Below are 21,052 nucleotides of genomic sequence, written 5' to 3' on the forward strand. Positions count from 1 at the left end.
ATCTACATAGAATTTATATATATCCCTCACCACATTGTACTCTCTGTAAGGATGCGAATTTCACCTTGAATAAAGGACATCTATCTACTGGACTGTCCAGCTATTAAGAAGATTGGTGCTGACATACCTTCTCAGCTTACATATTATTACTGGGATGCATGTAGGAGAATGGAGGAAATATAAGTTTCATGAGCACTGGCAACACCATATTTTCCACCCTTCACCAAACAGACAAATGGGTTTAAAAAAAACTCCTTTTAGCATTTCAGAACAACTGACAAACATATCTAGAACAAAATATGAGAGTTTGCTGGCTGTAACTTCAGACTGGACTTTAAAATATAGGCTAAATTTAGTGAACTTACTCTTACTCAATTCTGGTGTAGCCTTTTTCAGGAATATTACGGAATTTTAAATGTACAGTGAAGAAACTCCTTTCATTTCCAACAACATATGTGTGCAAAGTAGCATTTTCGAGATAGGCTGCAACAAAATCAAAAAACCGTCGTCACCTGACTGTCACATAAGATTTTTTTTTTACTTGGTTATTTAACGACGCTGTATCAACTACGAGGTTATTTAGCGTCGATGGGATTGGTGATAGTGATATGATATTTGGCAATATGAGGCCGAGGAGTCGCCAGAGATCACCTGACATTTGCCTTACAGTTGGAAAAAACCTCAGAAAAAACCCAACCAGACAAGCAGGCCAAGCGGGAATGAACCCACGCCCAAGCACAACTCCGATTCGGCAGGCAAGCGCCACAAGATATGAAAATCCAGCTTTCTTCAAGAAAATTTGCGAGACGAGAAATAGCTCCATTCTTCACAGTAGTTGTTAGAAGATAAGATTTTTTTTTATAATTATGCGCGAAATTATTAGAACTATAAAAGCATTTTATAAATTCTATTACAGGACCGACATCTACTTAAGAACTCATGGCTATTCATGGTAATGTATTATTGATGCTAAAATATGGGATATTAAGTCCATAATAACCCCACAAAAAAATATCGAGAATGTAACTTGATATTGTACTGAAAATGTGGCATATAATCTGTAGCATTGACGTAAATTGTCAATCAATGTCTTTCTTTAATATGATTCATTTGAGGATCTATGAATATTTTTCTAAGTTTAAAGGGATATGCAAGCAAAACAGTACGGGAATCACTGTGCTAGAACTTGGATTCTTGTTTATATTTCTCTAAGCATTTTTTTTATTTATTTTTTTTTTTGCTAGCAATAAATTAAATTTACCTTTAAAATCTATTCTCCAGGACTGAATGATAAATGCAACAGTGTTAGTGTGTGCAAAAAATATTACTGCTGGTAATGGTCAATCAACTATTATCTTATGAGGACCTAAGGAAAATGCTTGCAGGCTCTGAGGGACAGGAAGGAGAAAAAAAATGCTGGTAATCATCAATCAACTATCATATCAGCTCTTTAAAGGATCAGGCAGTTTTATATGTATATGTGTATGTATTTATTTACACTGCAAATGGGTAAATACCTGGTGGCAGTGGTAACTAATTACACTCAAAAATGACAATAATAAACATAATTAATAATAAATAATAATAATTTTTTTACTTGGTTATTTAACGACGCTGTTTCAAGTATGAGGTTATTTAGCGTCGATGAGATTGGTGATAGTGAGATGATATTTGGCGAGATCAGGCCGAGGATTCGCCATAGATTACTTAACATTTGCCTTACGGTTGGGGAAAACCTCGGAAAAAACCCAACCAGGTAATCAGCCCAAGCGAGAATCGAACCCACACCCGAGCACAATGCAGGATCGGTAGGCAAGCACCTTAGCGGACAGAGCTATGACAGTGGCTAAATAATAATAATAATAATAATAATAATAATGATAATAATAATAATAATAATAATAATAATAATAATAATAATAATAATAATAATAGTATTATGGAACTGAAAATATGAGTGCCATGAAATTAATGCAAGCTTTTTTTCTCTTGTACGGAGGAGGGACCCGAAGGCTTGCACTACTGTCTGAGACTTATTGTGCTTACCATTCCTATTCTGTGAATGACTGGGTAGCCGAACAGCAGCACTCTTGAACAAGTACAACACATTGCACTGTGAACTTAACCCAGGCTGTGGTATGGATGATGATACGTGAATAAGTTAATGATGGCAAAATGTGTCCAAGATCCAATGTTGAAAGTTACCCAGCAATCCTGCTTCAATTGGTTGAGGGGGAAACCCGGAAAAAAACTCCAACCAGGTAACTTGTCCCAACCAAGATTTGAACCCGGGCCTGCTCACTTCATGGTCAGATGTGCTGTCACTCCAAAGCGGTGAACTCTGACGCAAGTTTTCTCATTATACATTTCACGCATTTCGTAACAATTCTGTTTCTTTATCACGTGAATGATATTGTCTATACAGTATTTTATTCAACTATTATTCAAAAGACATACATGACACATGTGACCTCATTTATAGAATGTGGAGTTTAAGTAGCAGTTGCCTGGGTTCGAATCCCGGTCGGGGCAAGTTACCTGGTTGAGGTTTTTTCCGGGGTTTTCCCTCAACCCAATATGGGCAAATGCTGGGTAACTTTCGGTGCTGGACTCAGGACTCATTTCACCGGCATTATCATTTCATTCAGAGGCTAAATAACCTAGATGTTGATAAAGCGTCGTAAAATAAACCAATAAAAAAAAAGTAGCAGTTAGCTGGTGATATAAGAGGTAGGTCAATCAAATGAGCGATTTGAAACCTCGGTTTTTCCCAGTAAAACTCAGTTGAGTTTGCTGCGAAGATTCCCATCGTGAATAAAAGTGTATGCCAATTAGTTAGATGGAAAACTGGAATTGTGCATATGTGCATATGCCATCAAGTTTTGTTACAAAAATGACGATAGTTTCGTGACGACACAGTGGTTGTATCGTTGGTATTACAATATATATCATAATAAACCAGTGAGATCTACGCATGCTATTAAAACATGGGTGAAAAATTTCACAGAAATAGGTTCTGCTCTAAGGAAGAGTTAGAAGTGTGCAAACATTAGAGAACATCACTGCTGTAAGAACTGCACTTGAGCAGAGCATTATGCCATAATGGTCGATAATTTTTTTATACCTCAGATTACCAACATCCAAAGATCAATGGGGAGGCATGTTCCAGCAGAATGGAGCAACCAATCATACCACTGGAGTATCAATGCAACACCTCAGATATTTATTTTCGAATCATCTTATTTTCAGGTAGGCCTACAGAGATATTCCATGGTCGGGAAAGTCACCAGATCTAACAATTTCCTATTTCTTTTGTGAGTGTACTGAAAAGAGTCTTCAGTCATCCTCCACCATAAGATATCGAAGAACTCAAAGAATTCATCATGAAACATCTCAAATCCCATGGATATGTTCCACTGTGTGATCAAGATTACAAGAATGTGTGTCGATTAGCAGCTCCAGATCAGAAGGCAAGCACCTCTGCTGACTGAGCTATACTGGTGGCTGGGGACCACCTTACCAGTGCTACTGTGTTCAAAGGAATCTCTGAGGAAATACAGAATGACTTACCAGCGTGAATGCTTAGTCAGAACTATATTAAACAAGAACTCTCATATGCAGAGTTTGTTTCGGTAATAGCAGATGAAACAACTGATATTTCATCTGTATTCCAATTGGCTGTGTTCAGATATGTGTTAAACAATGGATAACCAGTTGAACGATTCTGGGAATTTTGCAACCCTTCTGGACATGACTCTGTATTAATTTCCCGATGTATTCAAAATGCAAAATGTAAAATGTCTCGAAAAACTTGTTGTTAACCCAGACAAATTAGTTTCCTAGAGCTATAAATGTGCTAATGTTATGAGCGGTGAAGCAATTATATTCAACATACTTATAAAAATGATCGTCTTGTGCATTGTTACACTCACTACCTCAATTGTTAAAGCAATTTAATTGTAACTCAATGCACCAGTCAGAACCAAGGTGTTAGTGTTTTTTTTTTCAACCTGAGCGATGTCATTAATTTTTTTGTAACTCGCCACAGAGAACTGCCTTACTTGACGAAGTGATTGGAAAAAGAATTCTACATGCTTCTGCATGGAACTTACTCCCATTTTCACTTTTGGCTAGCAGTTTTCTACAACATTACACCTTACGTGGATGTCTTACTTAACTAAATTCAGAAGAGGAATACTGATGACCTACAAATAAGAAAGAATGTAAACACATTCAGAAGACAATGATAAAGGAAAGAGAGGGAATGGAGGCAGAAAGTATGAAGTTAAAAAGGCAGAGCTGCTATCAAAGAAAAGAAGAGATGAAAACACTTATGTTAGTAGAACTATGGCAGCTAAGGGAGTTTGTAACATCATTGCAAATAAAGCAGAAAGAAGATTCTCTTTTACTGCTCACTTCTCTGAAGTGTATCCGATGCCGAAAAATTTCAACAGTACGATAAACACTTCCCTTATTTAGGCTACTATTGAAGAAATAATAGGTGTTTATGAACTTCTGGAAAAGGATCGTCTTAAAACAGAATTGCAGATTATCTACAGAAAATCAGATTTTAGGAATATGAGTAGCACATTCAGTCTTTCGCAGATGCTCACAGAATACACAAAATAGCCTACATTTTCAGAGACTTACAAGCTTTTGTTCATTGTTACTACAATAATTTTATTTTTCCCTGTAGTAGTCTTAATATTTATTATTTAAATTTAGAATCAATTGTTTTCAAAATGAGTTTCATTTCCAGTATTTTGAAAATATATGTCTTAAATTATTGGCAATTAAAGATACATGTAACATTTAAACAGTAGTCTTTTTTTTCTTTCATTATTCATATACCATTGTGAATTCCCAATTTAATAACTCACGAGCCGCCACTGCTTACATAATAACTATACCTTTTCAACCTCAATTTCTGAAAAGTTAACCTCAATTTATGAAATGGTTAATTCATATTCGGAAAAAATAAACTTGATATTTCGGAAAAGCTAACATCAATTTTGGAAAATGTAAATTCAATATCGGAAATGATACCAAACTCAATAAAAAATGAAGTCAATTTAGAAGTTGAAGGTTTTTCTCATTTTTTCAACTGTATAGTAACACTATACATAATATTATATAGGCCTACATATTAAAAACTGATTCTCCATATTCTCTCAAGAAGAAAGAAATAGGGACCTATCGCAGCTACACAGTCATTCAATGAACGTTTATTCATAATATTCGTTTTGTAAAGGATGGCACAAAGCTAGTTACAGAGCCTGTCCTGAACATTTAAAGCTCCAGGAAGTTACATCTTCATTTGTACAGCTGTCAAAAGAAAAAGTGGCCGCTCTCCTGAAACAAAGTTCACTTCGGGTATCTTCGCTACAATTCGGAGACAGGCGATGTTACATGTTGTTGGACCACGTTGCCTGATATCTATAGTATAATTTAAGTATTCTGTGTGTTATTCGATAGCATAATGGTAGCGTTTAGGCCTCTTATTCATGAGGTCCTGCGTTCGACTACAACCTCGTGCTTTTTATGTTCTTTTTTGTTCTGTTTTTGAGAGAGACAAACTATACATAATGGCGCCTTTCTCTTTTACGATTATTTTAGTAATTAACATCAGGTTCATTAATATAATATGCCATGACTTTATCATTATGATATTGTGGCTGCAAATGGAAAGAAAAAAGATTTTATTCTCAATAAAAATATCTTTCGTGGCATAAACAAAACAAATTTACTGGCGTCGGTCTTAAAACATCCAAACAATTAAGCGTTCAAAAAACAAAACAAAAAGCCACAATTCAATATTCAGTCTATCTTCCTCTTATCTCGATCATCTTGCAGTCGAGTGGGCATGGAATTGACTAGTCTTTGCAAATAGCAACTGTTCTTAGACACGATATTTCAGGCATTCTGAACATACATACATAAGTGTTCTGTCCATGGGCAGGTCTTTCATTGCAAACCCAGCAATCTTCAATCTTTCCTATTTTCTGCCTTCCTCATAGTCTCTGCATATGATCCACATATCCTAATGTCGTTATATTATTCTTTTCAACCAGAGACCCAACCAATTCCTTTTTCTCTTTCTAATCAGTTTCAGCATCATTCTTTCTTCACTCACTTTTTCAAACACAATTTTATTTCTTATTCTGTCTGTCCACTTCACACGCACCGTTCTTCTCCACATCCACATTTCAAATGCTTCAATTCGTTTCTCTTCATTTCGTCGTAATGTCCATGTTCCTTCCCCATACAATGCCACACTCCACACAAAGCACTTCACTAGTCTCTTCCTTAGTTCTTTTTCCAGAGGTCCGCAGAAGATCCTTCTTCTTCTTCTATTAAAAGCTTCCTTTGTTCATGTTTGCAGTTTTTCTTGGGAAGGATAGGCCTAAATGCGGTAACATCCCGTTGCTTTCCGCATACCACTATCTCTTTCGCATCTTATTAAATTCCAGGGGGCCCAAACGTGGAGATGAGGAGAGTGGTTTTGACTAATTGGGCCCTCCGGACTTCACCGAAAGTCACGGCAAGGGTTAAATATTAATTCTATCAGGATGTTTGACCCGATCACAGACCGGGAAATCTCAATTAGCCTTTGCCCCCCACATCCTGGACTAGCTTCTACGAATCATCAGAAAATCTTAGAGTGTGACTGGGCCAATTTTTCCGAAAATGTTTCCATACTTTTGCCTTCGTAGCTCAGCAGATGAACGTCGGAATTTAGATGTCAACGTCTCAGGTTCAATTCCTCGTTACTCCTTTTCATTTTATTGTGATTCAAGATAGTATAAAGTAATAATACAAAAAGAAAAACTAATACCAGTATTATGCAACTGGATTTTTCCAAACCTAATATTAAATTTATGTTATTTATATCGCTAAAGAACGATTACATATAAGTAACTTGAATATTATATATACAGTATTACTAAAGAATGATAACAGAATATAAATGATAAATATCGGTTTGTTTAATTAATATAAGATATTATATAATACGTATTTAATTATCTAAATAAAATAACCTATTTTGTGTTATAATTACTTACATAAAATACAGATTATTTATATTGCGAAAGAACAATAACAATATAAATAACTTGAATATTATTTTATAATGCTAATGAAGGAAAACAGAATATAAATGATAACTTGAATATTATTTATATCGCTAAAGAACGATAACACTATAAAAAAACGTGAATATTATTCATATCGGAATTTCACAGATTTATTACAGATGTATTTAAGAAATTGTAGAAGAATAGTAATTAGTAACAGTGTCCTATTTATTCTTCTTGGAGCCAAATTTGTAACTTTTAAAAGTGTGGTTACTATGTTGAAGTGTATGTGTTGCAACGGATGCTTGATTTGTTATGTATGTGAGTCAGTTATGGGATGCTTGATGTCGTTGTAATGTCGTAATTATAGTTTGATTGTGTTTGTGTGATTATTGTGTATTAATTTATGATGTATGGTACGGAAAGCTGCATATTTGTGTTATAGAAGTGTTACGTATGTGTGTTGTTAATGTTTTTGTATGTTTCAAATTGATAACTGATATTTGTTTTGCAATCGCAATGCCTAATTTACGGATTGTTTATGTTTTGTTTACATTGCATAAGCTAATTTAATTTTCTTTTCCATTTCTCTTTATGCTTATCTTTTTTTGTGTATAAAACTATAGCCCTAACATACATATGTAAAATAGGGCTAACCCCCATTGGAGATACAATAATAATAATTATTATTCATATCGTTATAAAACGATAACAGAATACAAATAATGACTTGAATTTTATTCATATCTCTAAAGAACGATAACAAAATATAAATAAAGAACGATAACTGGATATAAATGATAATTTGAATATCACTTACATCACTAAAGAACGATTAAAAAATAAAATGAAAACTTGAAGAAGGCCCGAACCCACAACCTTTGAATCATTAAACAAGCACTCTACCGCTGGTCTACGAGGCGTAGATATGGAACACTTTCATAGTTCCGGAACTGCTTATACAAGCACATGCATCGTGTAACATCGCCGCGACCAGAAGTGGACTTTGAAATTATTCGCTGTTCACGAATGCGGCCACTTTTTTTTTTTTTTACAACTGTACAAAAAAATTTATGTAAATAGAAATATAAATTCTTCTCCAGTTGGTACAAACTTATCCAATGTGAATTTTCCATCATTCCTGGCCCCAAAAATTTAATCTATTCAAAAATCCTATGCTGAACCAGGTTCTTACTAAATTAGATTCTCTATTAGCTCTGCTATATCCTCTTAGAACTGCATCTCAAATTTTACCTGTCCTTGAAAACAAAAACTGAACAATATCTCTAACAACACAAAATGCATTTGCACATGGAATTGTCAAGGAATTAGCAATAAATATAACGAACGTTACTATTTTTCCTTAATTTACATGATATTGACATACTGTTTGCAATGGAAACCTAGCTAACACATCACATTCACTTTAGAATTTCGGGCTATAATGCATATTGAGCAGATCCCAGTGGTAGTGATGTGAGAAAATGGAGTTCTGCGATATTTATTAAAGGGCAATTCCAAGCATGACGTAATTACATTTGTACACATTTTCATGCTTATTTTTCGTAACATATAGAAAAATAAAATATATATTCAAATGGAACTTATACAAAATTAAAAGGATTAAACTTACTTACTTACTAACTTTTAAGGAACCCAGAGGTTCATTGCCGCCCTCACACAAGCCCGCCATTGGTCCCTATCCTGGGCAAAATTAATCTATTCTCTATCATCATATCCCATCTCCCTTAAATCCATTTTAATATTATCTTCCCATCTACGTCTCGGCCTCCCTAAAGGTCTTTTTCCCTCTGGCCTCCCAACTAACACTCTATATGCATTTCTGGATTCGCCCATATGTGCTACATGCCCTGCCCATCTCAAACGTCTGGATTTAATGTTCCTAATTATGTCAGGTGAAGAATACAATGCGTGCAGTTCTGTGTTGTGTAACTTTCTCCATCCTCCTGTAACTTCATCCCTCTTAGCCCCAAATATTTTCCTAAGCACCTTATTCTCAAACACCCTTAACCTATGTTCCTCTCTCAAAGTGAGAGTCCAAGTTTCACAACCATACAGAACAACTGGTAATATGTTAAACTACGAAAAAAAATGTAACAATTTGATTTCTCTAAGTCAATTATTAATAATGTTATAAAATTTCCAATCTGCCATGACATAATTATACTATTCGGACATTGTACTTCGCATGGTTTTACATAAGTTAAAGATCTGCAAATTATAGTGGAATTTTTTTTCTGACTGCAATATACAAAGGTCACTTACTAAGTCATGGCAACTAATTTTTTTTAGGCAAATGTGTTGTTATACAAACATTTCATTATACACATATGAAAATTCATAATGTACTTTACCAACCATGTCTGTTACATGAGTTTCTCAGGAAGTATTGTAGACAAGGGAGAACAGTAAAAATTAAGAAAATGTTATCTTATGTCATAATGTTGAGAACAATAGTTTGCATGCACATTAACACATTAAAAAAAAGTTTGCACGCACATTAACATATTTTGAATACATTAAGATCCTTTGAAGTAATCTCCAAGACAATCAACTGTTTTGCTGCCAACGATGAAGAAGACGACCAATACCATCAGCTGCTTCATTGTCCAATCTGGCAATCTCGCATCGCACTGCGTTGGCTATGTCTTCTCGTGTATGAAAAGGTCTCCCAAACAATGGAGCTTTCAATTTCGGTATCAAATCGAAACCGTATGGTGACAGATCGGGGAGTAGGGAGGATGCTCTAATCTCAATTCCAGCACAACCTCCAACAGCTTCTACGAGTTGTGTGTAACATTCTCTTGCATTTTGACCGCAAAGCACTGCTATTTTTACATATGCATGTTATTCTAGCCGACTCTCATCCATACTTAACAAACTACAAACATCAACAATGACTTGCCCGCATCCCTTATAATGTAAATGTTGCATATCAAACAATGTGGATTGTGGTCCGGGATTCCGCGGAAAAAAATAGTTGCCATGACTTAGTAAGTGGCCCTCGTACTATGTCACTGAAAGTTAAAGAAATCTTTTGATGCAAATCTGAAATTTCTGTATTGAATATCCTTTGCACAATGAATAAACTCGAAGTGACGTAATTACACAACACCGTGACATAATCACACTTCCAAATTAAACAATTAACACTACATTAGCATGACACATGGTTGTTATACGACATTATTTTAAATACTGAAATAATGCAATAATAATAATAATAATAATAATAATGATTTTTCAGCTCACCATTCTGTTGTTTGCAGAATGTGTACTATTATTCCACTTCTGGTATCAGTTGCCACTTAATTACGAGTGAAACGCGGAAATGATAATTTTTTTATGATGTCCTTGAATTTGAATGTTACTCAAAATTTCAGTGATGAGTCTTTTTGTATCTTTTCCTCTCCAAAGGTTGTGAACACTATTTGTTTAGGCTCATACAATAAAGTTTGAATTTTCTGATTAAGTCCACACTGACTTAAAAGGAATTACACACCATGAAACACGGAAAAGCCTGTCAGTTCTCCAAGATATTATAATGGATGGATTTCATGGTACTCGCTCATTTAGTATTACATGTGGGTGGTGCTCACAATCTTCAAAAGGTTGAGAACCTCTGATATAGACATTGCTGTAACTACATTAACCATTCAATATGTAGCGCATGCAGCCAGTAGCCGTTCTCAGAATTATAAAAACATAAATAGAGTTCCATTTACATTACATTTAATACAACTTTAGCTCATTAGAAAGTAGTATGAATTACTCTGACAACATACAAATACCCTCCATACTTACTTACAAATGACTTTTTAAGGAACCCGGAGGTTCATTGCCGTCCTCACATAAGCCCACCATCAGTCCCTATCATGTGCAAGATTAATCCAGTCTCTATCATCATATCCCACCTTCCTCAAATCCATTTTAATATTATTCTCTCATCTATGTCTCGGTCTCCCCAAAGATCTTTTTCCCTCCGGCCTCCCAAGTAACACTCTATATGCATTTCTGGATTTGCCCATATGTGCTACATGCCCTGTCCATTTCAAATGTCTGGATTTAATGTTCATAATTATGTCAGGTGAAGAATACAATGCGTGTAGTTCTGCATTGTGTAACTTTCTCCATTCCCCTGTAACTTCATCCCTCTTAGCCCCAAATATTTTCCCAAGAAACTTATTCTCGAACACCCTTAATCTCTGTTCCTCTCAAAGTGAGAGTCCAAGTTTCACAACCATACAGAACAACCAGTAATATAACTGTTTTATAAATTCTAATTTCAGATTTTTGACAGCAGACTAGATGACAAAAGCTTCTCAATCATATAATAACAGGCATTTCCCATATTTATTCTGCATTTAATTTCCTCCCGAGTATATTTATATTTGTTACTGTTGCCCCAAGACATTTGAATTTTTCTACTTCATCAAAGGATAAATTCCCAATTTTTATATTTTAATTTCGTACAATATTCTGGTCACGAGACATCATATATTTTGCCTTTTTGGGATTTTCTTCCAAACCTATGGCTTTACTTGCTTCAATCACCATGGCATGGTGCGTCCTCAGGTTGCAGATAGAGGAGACGGCCTCCAGATATGGAGGGTAGCTGTGAATATATTGAATAAGCAGTTGTGGACAGCCGATAAGGGCCATAGTTCTATCTTTTCTCTACAGGTGGCAAACTGACCATTGTCTGCTAGTGAATTTTTACCGTTTCATGTTTACTGTCATTATATTCATTACATTATGCTAAATATAATGTGTAGACAAATAGCCTTTTGCAGAAAGAAAACTTATTATAATGTTTAGAACTTTGTGAGAATTATGATGAGAAATCTGTTTATTAAAAAAAAAAAAAAGGTACTGCATGGGATTCGAACTCGAAGCCAATGTAGTTCAGCTTTTATCGTGGTTCTTGCCTGAACCATCTATGCTATTGGAGCTTTGATAACTCAGTGTGTATTTCCTACCTTACTTAGTCATAAACAAATTACACACAAGATTTTCGACTGATGATACATATCTCTATTCGATTCATTTTACATTCTTCAGAGCCTCAGAAGATCTAGCATACACTATCCGGTCTGATCTGTAACATATTTCAGACTACTGAACCAAATGAGCGAATTTAAGCTACTTAAATATGCTTGTCTTGTGAATGAAGCGTCGCATGTGCAGTGCGGAATACTTGGGACTTTGAATATTTCAAGTGCTCATTCTTTTTGAGTGGCAGTGTACATTCTCTGTTAAATATGAATCTGCTCAATCAAAATCAAAATCTTGTTCAATTTGGAGTACGGGTATCTCAGGGAAGTATTCTGGGACTGCTGCTTTATATTATATATACAGAGGGTGCAAAAAAATGTATACAAACTTCAAGCAAAGAAAAAACTATGTTAAAATAAAGCTGAATTCATACAAACAGAAAATGAGCACTAATCATCTTAGACTTTTACAGTTACAACAGTTGCTCAAAATGCCCACCATGGGTGTTGAAAAAGGCTGTTAACATAAAAAAGCTGAATTCATACAAACAGAAAATGAGCACTAATCATCTTAGACTTTTACAGTTACAACAGTTGCTCAAAATGCCCACCATGGGGGTCGAAAAGTATGTTAACATAACAAAGCTGAATTCACACAAACAGAAAATGATGAGCACTAATCATCTTAGACTAGAGTGTATGAATGGTGGGTAAGACGGATATGCGTAACATGTTCAGGTACACTTGGCCAGTTACTGTTCCATCAAAAAAGAATGGTCCAATTAGACCCCTAGATGACAACCCACACCAAACATTAATTCCAGGTAAATTAACAACCTTTTCTACAAAAACATGTGGATTGTTTGCACAAGAGTAGACACAGTTATGCCGGTTAACAGTTCCGTTCAATTTAAATTGTGCCTTATTGGATCAAACAACTTTCCCTACAAAGGCCTCATCCTCTTGCACCATGTTCCGAAAGCACTCGCAGTACTGCATTTTCCGATCAGGGTCATCTTCATTTAATGCATACAAAAGTCTTGGGATGAAAACTTTCAACTTTGCTGTTTTAATAATACGACATACACTGGTTCTGCTAATCCCAGTCTCACGTGCACATGGCTTTGTAGATTTCTGTGGTGAGTGCTCAAAACGTTCCAAAACCATAGCCGAGGATGCGGGGCTTGTTGATGAGTGAGGTCTCCCAGATCTGCTCTTGTAAACATCGCATACAGTACCATGAGTCTCAAATTTGTCACGAATGCGTTCAATTGTTAATCACATTGGTGGTTCTGTTCTGTACTCATGTCTCCATTGCCATTGAACTTCAACAACATTCTCGGTTCTCCAATACCACTTCAAAATTGCTTTCCACTGTTTAAACGATAATCTTGGCTCCAGTTTGTTGTTGTTGTTGTTGACTGAACTGTCGCGCAGTAACGCTAGCATAACGTATGTGAGTCTCATCTGTTTACAGGACATCATACTACGCATTACTGTTGTTTTTCGATCCAACTTTGAAATATATTAAATAGATATCTCCTGTCAAAGTGTACATACATTTTTTCGGCACCCTCTGTACATCAGATTTTCCATCTTAAGATCACTTAACAATAGCCCATTTTGCTGATGATGTTGCTATCCTTAGTAAAGGTGTGTGATGAAAGATGGATAGAACAGAGAAAAATTTTCTCCGGTACCGGGACTCGAACCTGGGTTTTCAGCTCTACGTACTGACTTTATCCACTAAGTCACACTGGATTCCAGTTCCGATGCCGGATCGAATCCCCTCAGTTTAAGTTCTACCCCTCAGTTTTCCCTTTGGTGGCCTACCCTCATGTACTGTGTCAGAGTATGTGACAGTAGCACAATGTTCAACACACTCATTACGAGTGACTAAGTGGCCAGGATCCAACAGGATGAACGCTGTCTTGAATCATTAAGTGATTACATATGCATATCATATTATTATGATTACTTTGAGTAACTGTCATTAATCCACCACAAGATCCAGCCCATAGAAGACTCAAAAGAAAATGGCATAGTGATAAGATACTATAGAGTTCTTTTGGGATTGCCAGTGGGCAATACCAGAGCTATCTTCTAGAAGCCAGGGCATTTGTATGTTTGGCAATGTTGAGCAGAGGCAGAGGCAGAGGCAGAGACGAAATAGAGCATGATATTTAATGATGTGGAACATTTTCGAGACAAGCACATTAATTATAAAGTATCAGGTATTTTTAGAAGAAACACCTTTTGCAGGTGAATACCGAAGCTGGTTCAGTAAAAGTGACAAGATTTTTTACAAATTAAATTACTTTACAATTGTGGCTTCAAAATAGTAAAATTCTGAAGTAGATAAAGCAATACTACCATATTATAGAAATCTCGGCTATATATTAAGAAACAAAAATACTGTATTACTTTCTGTTATAAAATGTTCAATTATGTATGCAGTTATTAATTAAACAGTCTAAATAACAAAATCATTAATCTCGTTTGCATATGTAAAGTGATCTTATGTCTACAATCCATGCTTCTTGCAACAAAGAGTTTCAACACAAGGAACATATTTTGACGTACACAGTTACTGTCATCCTCTGAGGAGTTTAGTGCTGAGAGGAATGCAGTTCCGACTAGTCTAGCACGGTACTGGAAAGGGAGGGAACAGTGACAGATGCAGTCTGGAAGGAAGTACAATCACACTGAAAACATTCGCCCAATTTACGAGAGCAGTATGCCTATTAGTTTTCTAACGTATTTTTGGCGAGATAGAGATACAACCATTCGTACTTACGTGTTCAGAGAAAAAAAGTATTGTAGAAAATTTTATTTATTTATTTACTCTGGTGAAGTTAAGGCCATCACACCACCAGAAAGACAAATACAATAAAATAAATGAAAAGAAAAATCATAATACAACTACAATAATATAAGCTAAATGAAAAGAAGAATCATACTACAAAATTTAGTGATTAGTAGAATTGAATTAAATTTGTAACGTAATCAATTTAAATATACTGTACTGCTGAACTCACTTGAGAAGTACACAGTCATACACTACTACAAACTGAAGACTGCATATTTTTGGGCGATTAATACTTCCCATTCTGCTTGGCTCGGCTTGGCTGTAGCAATAAAAGAATCTACCTGCAACCCCCCCCCCACCCCCCGCACCAATGACAAGAATACCTCAGGTCCCAGCGCTAAACTCGTCAGAGCAAGACAGTAGATTTTACAGTCTACAGATTATGTAAGCAATGTACACAAACACTAAGATTTAAAGGGAATTAACTAATATATGTTTAACCTTGGCCTATTAAATTCCTGCGAATAGGGTGAAAAATCGCCAAACTTAATAGCCCTGAAGAAATAAAAGAAATCTTCCCAGTTGTTGACCACTTAAATGCTGGTCACGATCAAATGTATCTTGCAGTTCAAAAGACTGTCAAGAAAGTACATTTCTCCTAAAAATTTGAACTGTTGTCCATTCCCAATCAAGAAACAGCAAACAACGAATGAATCCTTGCACAGTTTTTCAAGATGCAATTAAAGCTTTTAGTGTTACAGGGTTTTACCTTCTTTAGTTGTGTTGAAACTGCTTTTGCTTTGTTTTTTAGTTTCAAACTCCTGGCACCAGCAAGCTTGAAGACATTACTCTTGACTTGCTTGCTTTTCTTTTGTTTCCCCATGTGTTACCGTTTTGTCACCTGGAAAGAAGTGCAAATGCGTTATTCCTGTTCAAAATGATTGCAACATCGGTACTTTGATTAATTACAGCAGGGATGTGTCACTAAGTCCCACTACATAGTCAGAAACATTTGGTATTTATTTTCACTTATACACTTTCCTTGGAAAGTTTTTATCTTTTGAACAAGTCACTCCACAGTGATTTATTTGAAAATAAGTGTAGCCTGCAACTCAACAAACCTGCTCCAATCTAACAGAGATACTTTAAATTGGGTCATAATTTCTGTAGTTGGCCTGGTAACTTTTGCTGAAATGGCTTTGCACTATATTAAAGAGTCAAAAGACTGGCATTTCACATTGCATCTGTAGTATATGCATTCGGCTACAATGTATTCTAACACGGAATATTACATCCATGCTTATAATGAGTACCTGCAAGAACATACTGATATGAAGTAATCCTGTAAGATTCACACTAAATGCTTAGTGTCTATTACAATTCAAAAAGCAATTATTTCCGTATTTAATTAAGGATAATTAAATTTCTAACTCAAATAACGTCGTTACAGGAGAAAATGAATTTATATGCTTACTTTAAGGTCGTGATCTCAGCATTTTTATATCATAACTCGTAAGTAAAATATTTACGATGACCTAACAATGGTCTGTCATTACAATTTTAATTAGGCCTCTCAGAAGACTGAAACAAAAATTGGAAGTTTCATACTCTCTTTTTAAGCTTATGTGGAATCTAAGTTCACTGCAATTGCAATTCAATTACTTTGTCAGATTGTGCTTTTAGACATTTTCTTTGATTATTATTAAAAAGAAATAGATAAACGAAATCATTTAATATACCATATATCCCACTGGCGGAGCATGACTGTAGAAGAAAATGTTATGTTTTATTTAACGATGCTCGCAACTGTCAAGGTTATATCAGCATCACCGGTGTGCTGAAATTTTGTTCCACAGGAGTTCTTTTACATGCCAGTAAATCTGCTGACATGAGCCTGTCGCATTTAAGCACACTTAAATGCCATCGACCTGGCCCAGGATCGAACCTGCAACCTCAGGCATAGAAGGCAGCACTATACCAACTGCGCCAAGCCGACAACTATAGAAGAAGTGTTAGCAGTTAATCAAGATTGTTATCAGTATCACAATTTTAATGAATCTTACGTCAATTGTGATATCAATTGATCTCTTAAATACCATTCTACACTGAAATTATTTAGAGGTGGAGTGGTCTACCCATTTCAATTATATCCTTTTTTTAATTGTAATTTCTACTGCCAAATTATCGTTTTAATAACTGTTCTATGATACAATGAGAGCCACTTATTTCGATTCAATTCACTATATTAATAATGCCACTTTTATTCTCATGTAAATGTTCCCGGAATCGCTTACATGGTCGCTTCTCACTCACAGCTTTCACTCATGGTCAAGGGAAGAGGGAGCACAACTCGCCAATACGCTTGACACCAGTTTCTGGTTCCAGCATTAGCATAAGAGAGATTGCTAACAAGAATTATTCATACATAACAACTGATCTTTGTAGTAAATATCTTTCGGCCTGACCAAAAATGATGTTCATATTTTAATTAACATGCATAAGAAGTAACTGTAAAATATAACTTATTTTAGTTAAAATAATATTTAACAAAATAACTTTCATTGCTAACACTGCTAACATGGACACGCCATCATTGCTATAACCAAAAAAAAACTTTCGTTTTCTGGATTACACGTAAAAGGCAATATTTATAATAAATTCCAAAAGTAAGACATGTGAGTTCATTTATATGCTGTATAAATGAGGTATAGATAAATGTAATTAATTTACACAAATTTACATAAAATAGCTCTGTGAAGGTTTAAATTGTAATGAACAATTTTCACTCAAAGCCATAACAGTGTTTCTAAGTTACGTTTTCAACTTAAAAAAAAATACTAAAGTGGGAAGAAAAAAAAAATATATATATATATATATGAAAATGGACAGTCTCTTCATCCCTTGCATTCTTCATTTACATCTAAAGCTCTTCGTCCAACCAGAGGGTTAATGCAATTCACTATTACAAAACAAATGTGTGTTATCTCAGACAACAGTGTCGGAAATTATATTTTTAGTTTACAGTGGTTTCTTCTTTTCAATTTTTGCAATTTACGTAACTATGAGTACAGCACGTAAATAAAGAGAAATTGGCTAAAATAATTTTGCCACATACAAATGATAGGAGTAGCTACTTACCAATAAAGTATGCATTAATGCCTTCATAATACAAGCAGCAGTGTGATGTACTTAACGAAACATATTATTTCGGAATATGTATGATAAGAACTTTCTTGTGTTAAATATTATTAACGTACCTTGTTAACATGTTTCGACCTATTTTCGGTCATCTTCGGAACTAGTCGTTGTTGGTCTTGGCACCTCTTGTTTCCTGTGTGGGTGCGTTCGTAGTGTAGAGTCAAAGAGTGTATGTGTTTTGAAATTGAGTTGTGTGTTGAGAATATCATTGGGGTGTGTTTTCGTCTGTCTGTATATTTCATATTGTTATGGCATCACAGCCATAACAAAATTACAAAACACCCCAACGATATTCTCAACACACAACTCAATTTCAAAACACATAGCCTACACTCTTAGACTCTACACTACGAACGCACCCACACAGGAAACATGAGGCGCCAAGACCAACAACGACCAGTTCTGAAGATGACCGAAAATAGATCGAAACATGTTAACAAGGTACGTTAATAATATTTAACACAAGAAAGTTCTTATCATACATATTCCGAAGTGATACAGTTTTAAAAGTTGTGTAATCAAGATGTATACATATTATTTGTTTCAGTGACAACTTGCTGTTTGAAAAAACTGAATCGTACCTCATCCTTTTCCTGAAGTTGTACTGTTGTATGTCCATCTTTTAAAAGCTTTTGACATGTAAACAAAAAGAGGCTGCATGCCACACAGCATCTGAGGCAGTGAATAGCACTGCAAATTAAATGCTAATGAGTCAGACACTACAAAGTTTCCTCTACAGTAGACACGTTCAGCACGGGCAATTTTAGCCTTAAAACAATGTGCAACAATGATGTAAATGTGCAACAATGATGTAGAGTATCTTTTAAGCATGTGTCTGCATGCATGAGATTCTACGTCACTATTGCACCTCATTTTGAAGGCTAGAAATGCCTACTCTGCAGTGTTCAACTGTGATAGGACTGTGTCTAATTTCCATTTTTCCTACAATATTTGCCCCTTGTTAAGAACTTCATTCAGCTGGACTACTGTAATACTACCTCTGGTCTTCCAGCTATGTCAGAAAATACAACTGCACATGATACATAAAAAAGCAAAATAGACAATGACAAAAATCATGCTTGTTGATTTTTTCATAAAATGACTGAAGCTGCTGCCTCTGTGGTCTGGTAGTCAGCATGCTGGGTTCCAGATCTGGAGGTCCCGGGTTCGCCTCTTGGGGAATTTTCCTTGAAGAAAAGTTTCCTGGATGTCTAGTCTGGAAATTTGTATGACTACGAGTGTGATTGAGAGTGTGCCAGATTATTAATTCATCAATCCTAAAAAAAAAAAATGCAATATAGCAGGACTGTCACTGGGCAGAAACCTGAACACACCTTCTGTGTCACATTGTTGATGAGTGCCGCCCATCTGTGAGCTCAACCAGAAAGGACTACAAGATGCTAGAGAGTTAGCAGTGAATTAAAACAAATATTACTGAAGTGCACTGTTACATCAGGAGATAAGCACACCACACTGAGAACCGAGATTTGTAAAAATATAATTTCCGACACTGTTCTCTGAGATTATCCAAATGTTTCTATATTAAAGTTCGTCGTTATACTATACTATCTTATAAAACTGTAAGAAGTAAATATTTATTTTCCACTGCTATCAGCTTCACCCTTATTATCCAATGTGAATCATCCAAAATGGAATATGAATTTTGAAAGTGTAAAAGTAGAGATGAATCGCAATTTGTAAATATATTTTATCCATTACTAGTATCTAAACGGTCTTTATTTCACAGTCCTTAGCAACAATGGCTTTATTCAAAGCACTGAACTAAAAGTTTTCAATTCACTTCTGTGAATTGTGAATTAAAAACCATGACAACCAACATATTAGCAACAATAAAATCCATACATTCATTAATTTATAACTTCTTCACAAACAACACATCACAAAGAAAACACATAGAATTTAAAATTAAATTTAGATACCAGTAATGGATAAAATATTGTATAGCACACGAGCGTAAACAGATTTTATCACCCTCAGCTTCACTTCAGATGCTAAAGTGTCTACTCGCGCATAAAGTCTAATTTTACTCTCTTATAGCCTACTATAAGGTGTGGTAGAATGAACTCATGATTTTGACTTATGTAATACTCATTCGACAGTTGGGATGTATTGAAGCTACTAGGCATGGCATAATATTGGACTAGACAAGGTATGCCATTTAAGGTTAGAGTATCAATTGTTTAGGTTTACATGGTAATGATTTCTGTTCTGTTACAAATATTAATTATGTCTGTAAATGTACTGAATAAACATGCCTCGTTGGTCAGCAGAACATCGGGCATTCACTATTGAAACATATATATAAAAAAAAAAAAAAGGAGACTTAGTGATAACAACACAGCGATTATTCAGGCAGCATTTCAATGTTGCAAGACATGGAAGAGTTCAGGATCACAACACAATCAATCAACTGGATTGAAAAATTACGAACAACAGCTTCTGCAAGAGATGACAAACCTGCAGGCAGAGTTCGAACTGTGTGTACACTGGAGAATATCGACAGAATACATGCTGCTGTCATTCACAGTCCAAAACGATCTGCATGTCGACAAGCTGTTGCTCTTAACATATCCAACAGGTCTCGTCGGATATTGCACATAGACTTAAATTACCACCCGTACAAAATTCAAATATAGTGCAAGAGTTGGACTGTGACTTCATTTCAAGAATGGAATTTTGCAATGAATTTATTCATTTATTGAACGAAGATACAGGAATTATTCGTCACTTAATAATGTCAGACGAAATTGGACACCACATTCTTGCCAAACACCTATATCACTTTGGTTTACTTCAAACACCCATCTGCAAGCTCTGTAATCTGGATGAAGATATGGACAGGGACCACTTAATGTACTGCCTAGCTCTTCACAGAACATCTGAGACCGAAAAATATTGGGAAGCCAAGATGAAGATGATGAATCAGATGGACA

The 21,052-nt window shown here is 35.4% G+C and overlaps 1 protein-coding gene across 2 annotated transcripts in view; it reads right to left on the reverse strand.

Annotated features, from left to right (window-relative positions):
* The window catches only part of LOC138713378 (FAD synthase-like), a 97,211-nt gene extending 81,407 nt beyond the window's left edge, over positions 1-15,804 (reverse strand). Inside the window, exons 1-2 of one of the 2 annotated variants that reach the window (XM_069845446.1) lie at positions 15,670-15,804; positions 372-483 (exon numbers count right to left, since the gene is read on the reverse strand). The gene's annotated coding sequence lies outside the window, so the exon portion shown is untranslated. Of the gene's footprint in view, positions 1-365; positions 484-15,669 lie in introns of both variants that reach the window. The other variant, XM_069845445.1, reaches the window with a different exon arrangement.
* Positions 15,805-21,052: the final 5,248 nt, after the last annotated feature.

Source organism: Periplaneta americana, chromosome 14 (assembly GCF_040183065.1).
Source record: "Periplaneta americana isolate PAMFEO1 chromosome 14, P.americana_PAMFEO1_priV1, whole genome shotgun sequence".
Classification (NCBI taxonomy): Eukaryota; Metazoa; Arthropoda; class Insecta; order Blattodea; family Blattidae; genus Periplaneta; species Periplaneta americana.